We start from the raw sequence: 12,426 nt of genomic DNA, 5'->3' as shown, positions 1-12,426 counted from the left end.
GTGCATCCCAAACGACAAGATATTCTTTCCCATACCGGGAGTTGAACCCGGGCCACCTGGGTGAAAACCAGGAATCCTAACCGCTAGACCATATGGGAAGACACATACTTAAAATACACATCACAGACAAATCTTTAAATGTTGACATTATGCCTGTTGGATTAAAAGCTACATCTTTTTTTCTCTGAGATGTTGGGGAATGTCCAGATGAAATCAGTCTAAAATGAGTTTGAAGTGAGAACAGCCAGAAGCACTGAAAAGTATACAGTATCAATCCCGGCTTGATTTCAATCAATTAAATTAAGTATCGAGCCAGCCAGGAGTCGAACCTAGAATCTTCTGATCCGTAGTCAGACACGTTATCCATTGCGCCACTGGCCCCACGTCTAAGCTGAAGTCAGGTCACAGCTAGACCAGTGTACACAGTCATTGCGTCTGTCAACAACAAGGTTCCTTGGTTTTCTGTTTCAGATGCATATCTTAATTTGATCCTCCTGTTGTTGCATGAATTTTACTGCAGAGCAAGAAATGCAAACTTGAAGTGTATTCAATGTTTAAAAAGTCTTGTAAATTATGAATCTACAAAACATGTCACATTTGCTGTTGCTGAGGGAATATTGTTGTGTTGTGTGATTCTGCTGCCAGTTAAAATGTGGTATCTGTTCTTACACAAGTGCATCCCAAATGACAAGATGTTCTTTCCCATACTGGGAGTTCAACCCGGGCGAAAACCAGGAATCCTAAACGCCAGACCATATGGGAAGACAGTTACTTAAAAAAAACATCACAGACAAATCCATAAACGTTGAAATTATGCTTGTTGTAATTACAAGCTCCATCTTTTTTCTCAGAGATGTTGGAGAAAAGTCCCATATAAAATCAGTCTAAAATGTGTTTGAATCGAGAACTGCCAGACACAATGAAAAGTATACAGTATTTTTCCCAGCTTGATTTTGGTCAAATAAATATAGTTTTGAGCCAAACAGGAGTCAAATATTCAATCTTCTGACCTGTTATCAGACACGTTATCCATTGCGCCACTGGCCGCACAGCCAAGCTGAAGTCAGGACACACCTAGGCCAGTGTACACAGTCATAGCTTCTGTCACCGACAAGGTTCCTTGGGATTTCTGTTACAGATGCAAATCTTAATTTGATCCTCCTGTTGTTGCATGAATTTTACTGCAGAGCAAGAAATGCAGCCATGAAGTGTATTCAACGTTTAAAATGCCTTGTATAATTTGAATCTACATAACATGTCACATTTCCTGTTGCTGAGGGAATATTGTTGTGTTGTGTGAAACTGCTGCCAGTTAAAATGCAGTATCTGTTGTTACACAAGTGCATCCCAAACGACAAGATATTCTTTCCCATACCGGGAGTTGAACCCGGGCCACCTGGGTGAAAACCAGGAATCCTAACCGCTAGACCATATGGGAAGACACATACTTAAAATACACATCACAGACAAATCTTTAAATGTTGACATTATGCCTGTTGGATTAAAAGCTACATCTTTTTTTCTCTGAGATGTTGGGGAATGTCCAGATGAAATCAGTCTAAAATGAGTTTGAAGTGAGAACAGCCAGAAGCACTGAAAAGTATACAGTATCAATCCCGGCTTGATTTCAATCAATTAAATTAAGTATCGAGCCAGCCAGGAGTCGAACCTAGAATCTTCTGATCCGTAGTCAGACACGTTATCCATTGCGCCACTGGCCCCACGTCTAAGCTGAAGTCAGGTCACAGCTAGACCAGTGTACACAGTCATTGCGTCTGTCAACAACAAGGTTCCTTGGTTTTCTGTTTCAGATGCATATCTTAATTTGATCCTCCTGTTGTTGCATGAATTTTACTGCAGAGCAAGAAATGCAAACTTGAAGTGTATTCAATGTTTAAAAAGTCTTGTAAATTATGAATCTACAAAACATGTCACATTTGCTGTTGCTGAGGGAATATTGTTGTGTTGTGTGATTCTGCTGCCAGTTAAAATGTGGTATCTGTTCTTACACAAGTGCATCCCAAATGACAAGATGTTCTTTCCCATACTGGGAGTTCAACCCGGGCGAAAACCAGGAATCCTAAACGCCAGACCATATGGGAAGACAGTTACTTAAAAAAAACATCACAGACAAATCCATAAACGTTGAAATTATGCTTGTTGTAATTACAAGCTCCATCTTTTTTCTCAGAGATGTTGGAGAAAAGTCCCATATAAAATCAGTCTAAAATGTGTTTGAATCGAGAACTGCCAGACACAATGAAAAGTATACAGTATTTTTCCCAGCTTGATTTTGGTCAAATAAATATAGTTTTGAGCCAAACAGGAGTCAAATATTCAATCTTCTGACCTGTTATCAGACACGTTATCCATTGCGCCACTGGCCGCACAGCCAAGCTGAAGTCAGGACACACCTAGGCCAGTGTACACAGTCATAGCTTCTGTCACCGACAAGGTTCCTTGGGATTTCTGTTACAGATGCAAATCTTAATTTGATCCTCCTGTTGTTGCATGAATTTTACTGCAGAGCAAGAAATGCAGCCATGAAGTGTATTCAACGTTTAAAAAGCCTTGTATAATTTGAATCTACATAACATGTCACATTTCCTGTTGCTGAGGGAATATTGTTGTGTTGTGTGAAACTGCTGCCAGTTAAAATGCAGTATCTGTTGTTACACAAGTGCATCCCAAACGACAAGATATTCTTTCCCATACCGGGAGTTGAACCCGGGCCACCTGGGTGAAAACCAGGAATCCTAACCGCTAGACCATATGGGAAGACACATACTTAAAATACACATCACAGACAAATCTTTAAATGTTGACATTATGCCTGTTGGATTAAAAGCTACATCTTTTTTTCTCTGAGATGTTGGGGAATGTCCAGATGAAATCAGTCTAAAATGAGTTTGAAGTGAGAACAGCCAGAAGCACTGAAAAGTATTAAGTATCAATCCCGGCTTGATTTCAATCAATTAAATTAAGTATCGAGCCAGCCAGGAGTCGAACCTAGAATCTTCTGATCCGTAGTCAGACACGTTATCCATTGCGCCACTGGCCCCACGTCTAAGCTGAAGTCAGGTCACAGCTAGACCAGTGTACACAGTCATTGCGTCTGTCAACAACAAGGTTCCTTGGTTTTCTGTTTCAGATGCATATCTTAATTTGATCCTCCTGTTGTTGCATGAATTTTACTGCAGAGCAAGAAATGCAAACTTGAAGTGTATTCAATGTTTAAAAAGTCTTGTAAATTATGAATCTACAAAACATGTCACATTTGCTGTTGCTGAGGGAATATTGTTGTGTTGTGTGATTCTGCTGCCAGTTAAAATGTGGTATCTGTTCTTACACAAGTGCATCCCAAATGACAAGATGTTCTTTCCCATACTGGGAGTTCAACCCGGGCGAAAACCAGGAATCCTAAACGCCAGACCATATGGGAAGACAGTTACTTAAAAAAAACATCACAGACAAATCCATAAACGTTGAAATTATGCTTGTTGTAATTACAAGCTCCATCTTTTTTCTCAGAGATGTTGGAGAAAAGTCCCATATAAAATCAGTCTAAAATGTGTTTGAATCGAGAACTGCCAGACACAATGAAAAGTATACAGTATTTTTCCCAGCTTGATTTTGGTCAAATAAATATAGTTTTGAGCCAAACAGGAGTCAAATATTCAATCTTCTGACCTGTTATCAGACACGTTATCCATTGCGCCACTGGCCGCACAGCCAAGCTGAAGTCAGGACACACCTAGGCCAGTGTACACAGTCATAGCTTCTGTCACCGACAAGGTTCCTTGGGATTTCTGTTACAGATGCAAATCTTAATTTGATCCTCCTGTTGTTGCATGAATTTTACTGCAGAGCAAGAAATGCAGCCATGAAGTGTATTCAACGTTTAAAATGCCTTGTATAATTTGAATCTACATAACATGTCACATTTCCTGTTGCTGAGGGAATATTGTTGTGTTGTGTGAAACTGCTGCCAGTTAAAATGCAGTATCTGTTGTTACACAAGTGCATCCCAAACGACAAGATATTCTTTCCCATACCGGGAGTTGAACCCGGGCCACCTGGGTGAAAACCAGGAATCCTAACCGCTAGACCATATGGGAAGACACATACTTAAAATACACATCACAGACAAATCTTTAAATGTTGACATTATGCCTGTTGGATTAAAAGCTACATCTTTTTTTCTCTGAGATGTTGGGGAATGTCCAGATGAAATCAGTCTAAAATGAGTTTGAAGTGAGAACAGCCAGAAGCACTGAAAAGTATACAGTATCAATCCCGGCTTGATTTCAATCAATTAAATTAAGTATCGAGCCAGCCAGGAGTCGAACCTAGAATCTTCTGATCCGTAGTCAGACACGTTATCCATTGCGCCACTGGCCCCACGTCTAAGCTGAAGTCAGGTCACAGCTAGACCAGTGTACACAGTCATTGCGTCTGTCAACAACAAGGTTCCTTGGTTTTCTGTTTCAGATGCATATCTTAATTTGATCCTCCTGTTGTTGCATGAATTTTACTGCAGAGCAAGAAATGCAAACTTGAAGTGTATTCAATGTTTAAAAAGTCTTGTAAATTATGAATCTACAAAACATGTCACATTTGCTGTTGCTGAGGGAATATTGTTGTGTTGTGTGATTCTGCTGCCAGTTAAAATGTGGTATCTGTTCTTACACAAGTGCATCCCAAATGACAAGATGTTCTTTCCCATACTGGGAGTTCAACCCGGGCGAAAACCAGGAATCCTAAACGCCAGACCATATGGGAAGACAGTTACTTAAAAAAAACATCACAGACAAATCCATAAACGTTGAAATTATGCTTGTTGTAATTACAAGCTCCATCTTTTTTCTCAGAGATGTTGGAGAAAAGTCCCATATAAAATCAGTCTAAAATGTGTTTGAATCGAGAACTGCCAGACACAATGAAAAGTATACAGTATTTTTCCCAGCTTGATTTTGGTCAAATAAATCTAGTTTTGAGCCAAACAGGAGTCAAATATTCAATCTTCTGACCTGTTATCAGACACGTTATCCATTGCGCCACTGGCCGCACAGCCAAGCTGAAGTCAGGACACACCTAGGCCAGTGTACACAGTCATAGCTTCTGTCACCGACAAGGTTCCTTGGGATTTCTGTTACAGATGCAAATCTTAATTTGATCCTCCTGTTGTTGCATGAATTTTACTGCAGAGCAAGAAATGCAGCCATGAAGTGTATTCAACGTTTAAAATGCCTTGTATAATTTGAATCTACATAACATGTCACATTTCCTGTTGCTGAGGGAATATTGTTGTGTTGTGTGAAACTGCTGCCAGTTAAAATGCAGTATCTGTTGTTACACAAGTGCATCCCAAACGACAAGATATTCTTTCCCATACCGGGAGTTGAACCCGGGCCACCTGGGTGAAAACCAGGAATCCTAACCGCTAGACCATATGGGAAGACACATACTTAAAATACACATCACAGACAAATCTTTAAATGTTGACATTATGCCTGTTGGATTAAAAGCTACATCTTTTTTTCTCTGAGATGTTGGGGAATGTCCAGATGAAATCAGTCTAAAATGAGTTTGAAGTGAGAACAGCCAGAAGCACTGAAAAGTATACAGTATCAATCCCGGCTTGATTTCAATCAATTAAATTAAGTATCGAGCCAGCCAGGAGTCGAACCTAGAATCTTCTGATCCGTAGTCAGACACGTTATCCATTGCGCCACTGGCCCCACGTCTAAGCTGAAGTCAGGTCACAGCTAGACCAGTGTACACAGTCATTGCGTCTGTCAACAACAAGGTTCCTTGGTTTTCTGTTTCAGATGCATATCTTAATTTGATCCTCCTGTTGTTGCATGAATTTTACTGCAGAGCAAGAAATGCAGCCATGAAGTGTATTCAACGTTTAAAATGCCTTGTATAATTTGAATCTACATAACATGTCACATTTCCTGTTGCTGAGGGAATATTGTTGTGTTGTGTGAAACTGCTGCCAGTTAAAATGCAGTATCTGTTGTTACACAAGTGCATCCCAAACGACAAGATATTCTTTCCCATACCGGGAGTTGAACCCGGGCCACCTGGGTGAAAACCAGGAATCCTAACCGCTAGACCATATGGGAAGACACATACTTAAAATACACATCACAGACAAATCTTTAAATGTTGACATTATGCCTGTTGGATTAAAAGCTACATCTTTTTTTCTCTGAGATGTTGGGGAATGTCCAGATGAAATCAGTCTAAAATGAGTTTGAAGTGAGAACAGCCAGAAGCACTGAAAAGTATACAGTATCAATCCCGGCTTGATTTCAATCAATTAAATTAAGTATCGAGCCAGCCAGGAGTCGAACCTAGAATCTTCTGATCCGTAGTCAGACACGTTATCCATTGCGCCACTGGCCCCACGTCTAAGCTGAAGTCAGGTCACAGCTAGACCAGTGTACACAGTCATTGCGTCTGTCAACAACAAGGTTCCTTGGTTTTCTGTTTCAGATGCATATCTTAATTTGATCCTCCTGTTGTTGCATGAATTTTACTGCAGAGCAAGAAATGCAAACTTGAAGTGTATTCAATGTTTAAAAAGTCTTGTAAATTATGAATCTACAAAACATGTCACATTTGCTGTTGCTGAGGGAATATTGTTGTGTTGTGTGATTCTGCTGCCAGTTAAAATGTGGTATCTGTTCTTACACAAGTGCATCCCAAATGACAAGATGTTCTTTCCCATACTGGGAGTTCAACCCGGGCGAAAACCAGGAATCCTAAACGCCAGACCATATGGGAAGACAGTTACTTAAAAAAAACATCACAGACAAATCCATAAACGTTGAAATTATGCTTGTTGTAATTACAAGCTCCATCTTTTTTCTCAGAGATGTTGGAGAAAAGTCCCATATAAAATCAGTCTAAAATGTGTTTGAATCGAGAACTGCCAGACACAATGAAAAGTATACAGTATTTTTCCCAGCTTGATTTTGGTCAAATAAATATAGTTTTGAGCCAAACAGGAGTCAAATATTCAATCTTCTGACCTGTTATCAGACACGTTATCCATTGCGCCACTGGCCGCACAGCCAAGCTGAAGTCAGGACACACCTAGGCCAGTGTACACAGTCATAGCTTCTGTCACCGACAAGGTTCCTTGGGATTTCTGTTACAGATGCAAATCTTAATTTGATCCTCCTGTTGTTGCATGAATTTTACTGCAGAGCAAGAAATGCAGCCATGAAGTGTATTCAACGTTTAAAAAGCCTTGTATAATTTGAATCTACATAACATGTCACATTTCCTGTTGCTGAGGGAATATTGTTGTGTTGTGTGAAACTGCTGCCAGTTAAAATGCAGTATCTGTTGTTACACAAGTGCATCCCAAACGACAAGATATTCTTTCCCATACCGGGAGTTGAACCCGGGCCACCTGGGTGAAAACCAGGAATCCTAACCGCTAGACCATATGGGAAGACACATACTTAAAATACACATCACAGACAAATCTTTAAATGTTGACATTATGCCTGTTGGATTAAAAGCTACATCTTTTTTTCTCTGAGATGTTGGGGAATGTCCAGATGAAATCAGTCTAAAATGAGTTTGAAGTGAGAACAGCCAGAAGCACTGAAAAGTATACAGTATCAATCCCGGCTTGATTTCAATCAATTAAATTAAGTATCGAGCCAGCCAGGAGTCGAACCTAGAATCTTCTGATCCGTAGTCAGACACGTTATCCATTGCGCCACTGGCCCCACGTCTAAGCTGAAGTCAGGTCACAGCTAGACCAGTGTACACAGTCATTGCGTCTGTCAACAACAAGGTTCCTTGGTTTTCTGTTTCAGATGCATATCTTAATTTGATCCTCCTGTTGTTGCATGAATTTTACTGCAGAGCAAGAAATGCAAACTTGAAGTGTATTCAATGTTTAAAAAGTCTTGTAAATTATGAATCTACAAAACATGTCACATTTGCTGTTGCTGAGGGAATATTGTTGTGTTGTGTGATTCTGCTGCCAGTTAAAATGTGGTATCTGTTCTTACACAAGTGCATCCCAAATGACAAGATGTTCTTTCCCATACTGGGAGTTCAACCCGGGCGAAAACCAGGAATCCTAAACGCCAGACCATATGGGAAGACAGTTACTTAAAAAAAACATCACAGACAAATCCATAAACGTTGAAATTATGCTTGTTGTAATTACAAGCTCCATCTTTTTTCTCAGAGATGTTGGAGAAAAGTCCCATATAAAATCAGTCTAAAATGTGTTTGAATCGAGAACTGCCAGACACAATGAAAAGTATACAGTATTTTTCCCAGCTTGATTTTGGTCAAATAAATCTAGTTTTGAGCCAAACAGGAGTCAAATATTCAATCTTCTGACCTGTTATCAGACACGTTATCCATTGCGCCACTGGCCGCACAGCCAAGCTGAAGTCAGGACACACCTAGGCCAGTGTACACAGTCATAGCTTCTGTCACCGACAAGGTTCCTTGGGATTTCTGTTACAGATGCAAATCTTAATTTGATCCTCCTGTTGTTGCATGAATTTTACTGCAGAGCAAGAAATGCAGCCATGAAGTGTATTCAACGTTTAAAATGCCTTGTATAATTTGAATCTACATAACATGTCACATTTCCTGTTGCTGAGGGAATATTGTTGTGTTGTGTGAAACTGCTGCCAGTTAAAATGCAGTATCTGTTGTTACACAAGTGCATCCCAAACGACAAGATATTCTTTCCCATACCGGGAGTTGAACCCGGGCCACCTGGGTGAAAACCAGGAATCCTAACCGCTAGACCATATGGGAAGACACATACTTAAAATACACATCACAGACAAATCTTTAAATGTTGACATTATGCCTGTTGGATTAAAAGCTACATCTTTTTTTCTCTGAGATGTTGGGGAATGTCCAGATGAAATCAGTCTAAAATGAGTTTGAAGTGAGAACAGCCAGAAGCACTGAAAAGTATACAGTATCAATCCCGGCTTGATTTCAATCAATTAAATTAAGTATCGAGCCAGCCAGGAGTCGAACCTAGAATCTTCTGATCCGTAGTCAGACACGTTATCCATTGCGCCACTGGCCCCACGTCTAAGCTGAAGTCAGGTCACAGCTAGACCAGTGTACACAGTCATTGCGTCTGTCAACAACAAGGTTCCTTGGTTTTCTGTTTCAGATGCATATCTTAATTTGATCCTCCTGTTGTTGCATGAATTTTACTGCAGAGCAAGAAATGCAAACTTGAAGTGTATTCAATGTTTAAAAAGTCTTGTAAATTATGAATCTACAAAACATGTCACATTTGCTGTTGCTGAGGGAATATTGTTGTGTTGTGTGATTCTGCTGCCAGTTAAAATGTGGTATCTGTTCTTACACAAGTGCATCCCAAATGACAAGATGTTCTTTCCCATACTGGGAGTTCAACCCGGGCGAAAACCAGGAATCCTAAACGCCAGACCATATGGGAAGACAGTTACTTAAAAAAAACATCACAGACAAATCCATAAACGTTGAAATTATGCTTGTTGTAATTACAAGCTCCATCTTTTTTCTCAGAGATGTTGGAGAAAAGTCCCATATAAAATCAGTCTAAAATGTGTTTGAATCGAGAACTGCCAGACACAATGAAAAGTATACAGTATTTTTCCCAGCTTGATTTTGGTCAAATAAATCTAGTTTTGAGCCAAACAGGAGTCAAATATTCAATCTTCTGACCTGTTATCAGACACGTTATCCATTGCGCCACTGGCCGCACAGCCAAGCTGAAGTCAGGACACACCTAGGCCAGTGTACACAGTCATAGCTTCTGTCACCGACAAGGTTCCTTGGGATTTCTGTTACAGATGCAAATCTTAATTTGATCCTCCTGTTGTTGCATGAATTTTACTGCAGAGCAAGAAATGCAGCCATGAAGTGTATTCAACGTTTAAAATGCCTTGTATAATTTGAATCTACATAACATGTCACATTTCCTGTTGCTGAGGGAATATTGTTGTGTTGTGTGAAACTGCTGCCAGTTAAAATGCAGTATCTGTTGTTACACAAGTGCATCCCAAACGACAAGATATTCTTTCCCATACCGGGAGTTGAACCCGGGCCACCTGGGTGAAAACCAGGAATCCTAACCGCTAGACCATATGGGAAGACACATACTTAAAATACACATCACAGACAAATCTTTAAATGTTGACATTATGCCTGTTGGATTAAAAGCTACATCTTTTTTTCTCTGAGATGTTGGGGAATGTCCAGATGAAATCAGTCTAAAATGAGTTTGAAGTGAGAACAGCCAGAAGCACTGAAAAGTATACAGTATCAATCCCGGCTTGATTTCAATCAATTAAATTAAGTATCGAGCCAGCCAGGAGTCGAACCTAGAATCTTCTGATCCGTAGTCAGACACGTTATCCATTGCGCCACTGGCCCCACGTCTAAGCTGAAGTCAGGTCACAGCTAGACCAGTGTACACAGTCATTGCGTCTGTCAACAACAAGGTTCCTTGGTTTTCTGTTTCAGATGCATATCTTAATTTGATCCTCCTGTTGTTGCATGAATTTTACTGCAGAGCAAGAAATGCAAACTTGAAGTGTATTCAATGTTTAAAAAGTCTTGTAAATTATGAATCTACAAAACATGTCACATTTGCTGTTGCTGAGGGAATATTGTTGTGTTGTGTGATTCTGCTGCCAGTTAAAATGTGGTATCTGTTCTTACACAAGTGCATCCCAAATGACAAGATGTTCTTTCCCATACTGGGAGTTCAACCCGGGCGAAAACCAGGAATCCTAAACGCCAGACCATATGGGAAGACAGTTACTTAAAAAAACATCACAGACAAATCCATAAACGTTGAAATTATGCTTGTTGTAATTACAAGCTCCATCTTTTTTCTCAGAGATATTGGAGAAAAGTCCCATATAAAATCAGTCTAAAATGTGTTTGAATCGAGAACTGCCAGACACAATGAAAAGTATACAGTATTTTTCCCAGCTTGATTTTGGTCAAATAAATATAGTTTTGAGCCAAACAGGAGTCAAATATTCAATCTTCTGACCTGTTATCAGACACGTTATCCATTGCGCCACTGGCCGCACAGCCAAGCTGAAGTCAGGACACACCTAGGCCAGTGTACACAGTCATAGCTTCTGTCACCGACAAGGTTCCTTGGGATTTCTGTTACAGATGCAAATCTTAATTTGATCCTCCTGTTGTTGCATGAATTTTACTGCAGAGCAAGAAATGCAGCCATGAAGTGTATTCAACGTTTAAAAAGCCTTGTATAATTTGAATCTACATAACATGTCACATTTCCTGTTGCTGAGGGAATATTGTTGTGTTGTGTGAAACTGCTGCCAGTTAAAATGCAGTATCTGTTGTTACACAAGTGCATCCCAAACGACAAGATATTCTTTCCCATACCGGGAGTTGAACCCGGGCCACCTGGGTGAAAACCAGGAATCCTAATGAAACGCTAGACCATATGGGAAGACACATACTTAAAATACACATCACAGACAAATCTTTAAATGTTGACATTATGCCTGTTGGATTAAAAGCTACATCTTTTTTTCTCTGAGATGTTGGGGAATGTCCAGATGAAATCAGTCTAAAATGAGTTTGAAGTGAGAACAGCCAGAAGCACTGAAAAGTATACAGTATCAATCCCGGCTTGATTTCAATCAATTAAATTAAGTATCGAGCCAGCCAGGAGTCGAACCTAGAATCTTCTGATCCGTAGTCAGACACGTTATCCATTGCGCCACTGGCCCCACGTCTAAGCTGAAGTCAGGTCACAGCTAGACCAGTGTACACAGTCATTGCGTCTGTCAACAACAAGGTTCCTTGGTTTTCTGTTTCAGATGCATATCTTAATTTGATCCTCCTGTTGTTGCATGAATTTTACTGCAGAGCAAGAAATGCAAACTTGAAGTGTATTCAATGTTTAAAAAGTCTTGTAAATTATGAATCTACAAAACATGTCACATTTGCTGTTGCTGAGGGAATATTGTTGTGTTGTGTGATTCTGCTGCCAGTTAAAATGTGGTATCTGTTCTTACACAAGTGCATCCCAAATGACAAGATGTTCTTTCCCATACTGGGAGTTCAACCCGGGCGAAAACCAGGAATCCTAAACGCCAGACCATATGGGAAGACAGTTACTTAAAAAAAACATCACAGACAAATCCATAAACGTTGAAATTATGCTTGTTGTAATTACAAGCTCCATCTTTTTTCTCAGAGATGTTGGAGAAAAGTCCCATATAAAATCAGTCTAAAATGTGTTTGAATCGAGAACTGCCAGACACAATGAAAAGTATACAGTATTTTTCCCAGCTTGATTTTGGTCAAATAAATATAGTTTTGAGCCAAACAGGAGTCAAATATTCAATCTTCTGACCTGTTATCAGACACGTTATC

The 12,426-nt window shown here is 39.9% G+C and overlaps 20 non-coding genes across 20 annotated transcripts; all 20 read right to left on the bottom strand.

The window, feature by feature from the left end:
* Positions 1 to 26: 26 nt before the first annotated feature.
* On the bottom strand, positions 27 to 98 carry trnae-uuc (transfer RNA glutamic acid (anticodon UUC)). The gene has a single exon. It is a non-coding gene; the product is annotated as a tRNA-Glu (tRNA).
* A 210-nt stretch (positions 99 to 308) lies between these two features.
* trnar-acg (transfer RNA arginine (anticodon ACG)) lies at positions 309 to 381 on the bottom strand. Its single transcript has one exon. It is a non-coding gene; the product is annotated as a tRNA-Arg (tRNA).
* Positions 382 to 1,366: 985 nt separating this feature from the next.
* Positions 1,367 to 1,438, bottom strand: trnae-uuc (transfer RNA glutamic acid (anticodon UUC)). Its single transcript has one exon. It is a non-coding gene; the product is annotated as a tRNA-Glu (tRNA).
* A 210-nt stretch (positions 1,439 to 1,648) lies between these two features.
* Positions 1,649 to 1,721, bottom strand: trnar-acg (transfer RNA arginine (anticodon ACG)). The gene has a single exon. It is a non-coding gene; the product is annotated as a tRNA-Arg (tRNA).
* Positions 1,722 to 2,706: 985 nt separating this feature from the next.
* On the bottom strand, positions 2,707 to 2,778 carry trnae-uuc (transfer RNA glutamic acid (anticodon UUC)). The gene has a single exon. It is a non-coding gene; the product is annotated as a tRNA-Glu (tRNA).
* Positions 2,779 to 2,988: 210 nt separating this feature from the next.
* Positions 2,989 to 3,061, bottom strand: trnar-acg (transfer RNA arginine (anticodon ACG)). The gene has a single exon. It is a non-coding gene; the product is annotated as a tRNA-Arg (tRNA).
* A 985-nt stretch (positions 3,062 to 4,046) lies between these two features.
* Positions 4,047 to 4,118, bottom strand: trnae-uuc (transfer RNA glutamic acid (anticodon UUC)). The gene has a single exon. It is a non-coding gene; the product is annotated as a tRNA-Glu (tRNA).
* Positions 4,119 to 4,328: 210 nt separating this feature from the next.
* trnar-acg (transfer RNA arginine (anticodon ACG)) lies at positions 4,329 to 4,401 on the bottom strand. Its single transcript has one exon. It is a non-coding gene; the product is annotated as a tRNA-Arg (tRNA).
* A 985-nt stretch (positions 4,402 to 5,386) lies between these two features.
* Positions 5,387 to 5,458, bottom strand: trnae-uuc (transfer RNA glutamic acid (anticodon UUC)). Its single transcript has one exon. It is a non-coding gene; the product is annotated as a tRNA-Glu (tRNA).
* Positions 5,459 to 5,668: 210 nt separating this feature from the next.
* Positions 5,669 to 5,741, bottom strand: trnar-acg (transfer RNA arginine (anticodon ACG)). The gene has a single exon. It is a non-coding gene; the product is annotated as a tRNA-Arg (tRNA).
* Positions 5,742 to 6,059: 318 nt separating this feature from the next.
* Positions 6,060 to 6,131, bottom strand: trnae-uuc (transfer RNA glutamic acid (anticodon UUC)). The gene has a single exon. It is a non-coding gene; the product is annotated as a tRNA-Glu (tRNA).
* A 210-nt stretch (positions 6,132 to 6,341) lies between these two features.
* On the bottom strand, positions 6,342 to 6,414 carry trnar-acg (transfer RNA arginine (anticodon ACG)). The gene has a single exon. It is a non-coding gene; the product is annotated as a tRNA-Arg (tRNA).
* Positions 6,415 to 7,399: 985 nt separating this feature from the next.
* trnae-uuc (transfer RNA glutamic acid (anticodon UUC)) lies at positions 7,400 to 7,471 on the bottom strand. Its single transcript has one exon. It is a non-coding gene; the product is annotated as a tRNA-Glu (tRNA).
* A 210-nt stretch (positions 7,472 to 7,681) lies between these two features.
* trnar-acg (transfer RNA arginine (anticodon ACG)) lies at positions 7,682 to 7,754 on the bottom strand. Its single transcript has one exon. It is a non-coding gene; the product is annotated as a tRNA-Arg (tRNA).
* A 985-nt stretch (positions 7,755 to 8,739) lies between these two features.
* Positions 8,740 to 8,811, bottom strand: trnae-uuc (transfer RNA glutamic acid (anticodon UUC)). Its single transcript has one exon. It is a non-coding gene; the product is annotated as a tRNA-Glu (tRNA).
* Positions 8,812 to 9,021: 210 nt separating this feature from the next.
* Positions 9,022 to 9,094, bottom strand: trnar-acg (transfer RNA arginine (anticodon ACG)). Its single transcript has one exon. It is a non-coding gene; the product is annotated as a tRNA-Arg (tRNA).
* Positions 9,095 to 10,079: 985 nt separating this feature from the next.
* trnae-uuc (transfer RNA glutamic acid (anticodon UUC)) lies at positions 10,080 to 10,151 on the bottom strand. The gene has a single exon. It is a non-coding gene; the product is annotated as a tRNA-Glu (tRNA).
* A 210-nt stretch (positions 10,152 to 10,361) lies between these two features.
* trnar-acg (transfer RNA arginine (anticodon ACG)) lies at positions 10,362 to 10,434 on the bottom strand. The gene has a single exon. It is a non-coding gene; the product is annotated as a tRNA-Arg (tRNA).
* A 984-nt stretch (positions 10,435 to 11,418) lies between these two features.
* On the bottom strand, positions 11,419 to 11,494 carry trnae-uuc (transfer RNA glutamic acid (anticodon UUC)). Its single transcript has one exon. It is a non-coding gene; the product is annotated as a tRNA-Glu (tRNA).
* Positions 11,495 to 11,704: 210 nt separating this feature from the next.
* Positions 11,705 to 11,777, bottom strand: trnar-acg (transfer RNA arginine (anticodon ACG)). Its single transcript has one exon. It is a non-coding gene; the product is annotated as a tRNA-Arg (tRNA).
* Positions 11,778 to 12,426: the final 649 nt, after the last annotated feature.

The sequence above is a fragment of the Oncorhynchus clarkii genome, chromosome 17 (genome assembly GCF_045791955.1).
Source record: "Oncorhynchus clarkii lewisi isolate Uvic-CL-2024 chromosome 17, UVic_Ocla_1.0, whole genome shotgun sequence".
In the NCBI taxonomy this organism is placed as follows: domain Eukaryota; kingdom Metazoa; phylum Chordata; class Actinopteri; order Salmoniformes; family Salmonidae; genus Oncorhynchus; species Oncorhynchus clarkii.
The sequence above is the reverse complement of the archived record's forward strand: the minus strand, read 5'-3'. Positions and strand labels throughout refer to the sequence as shown.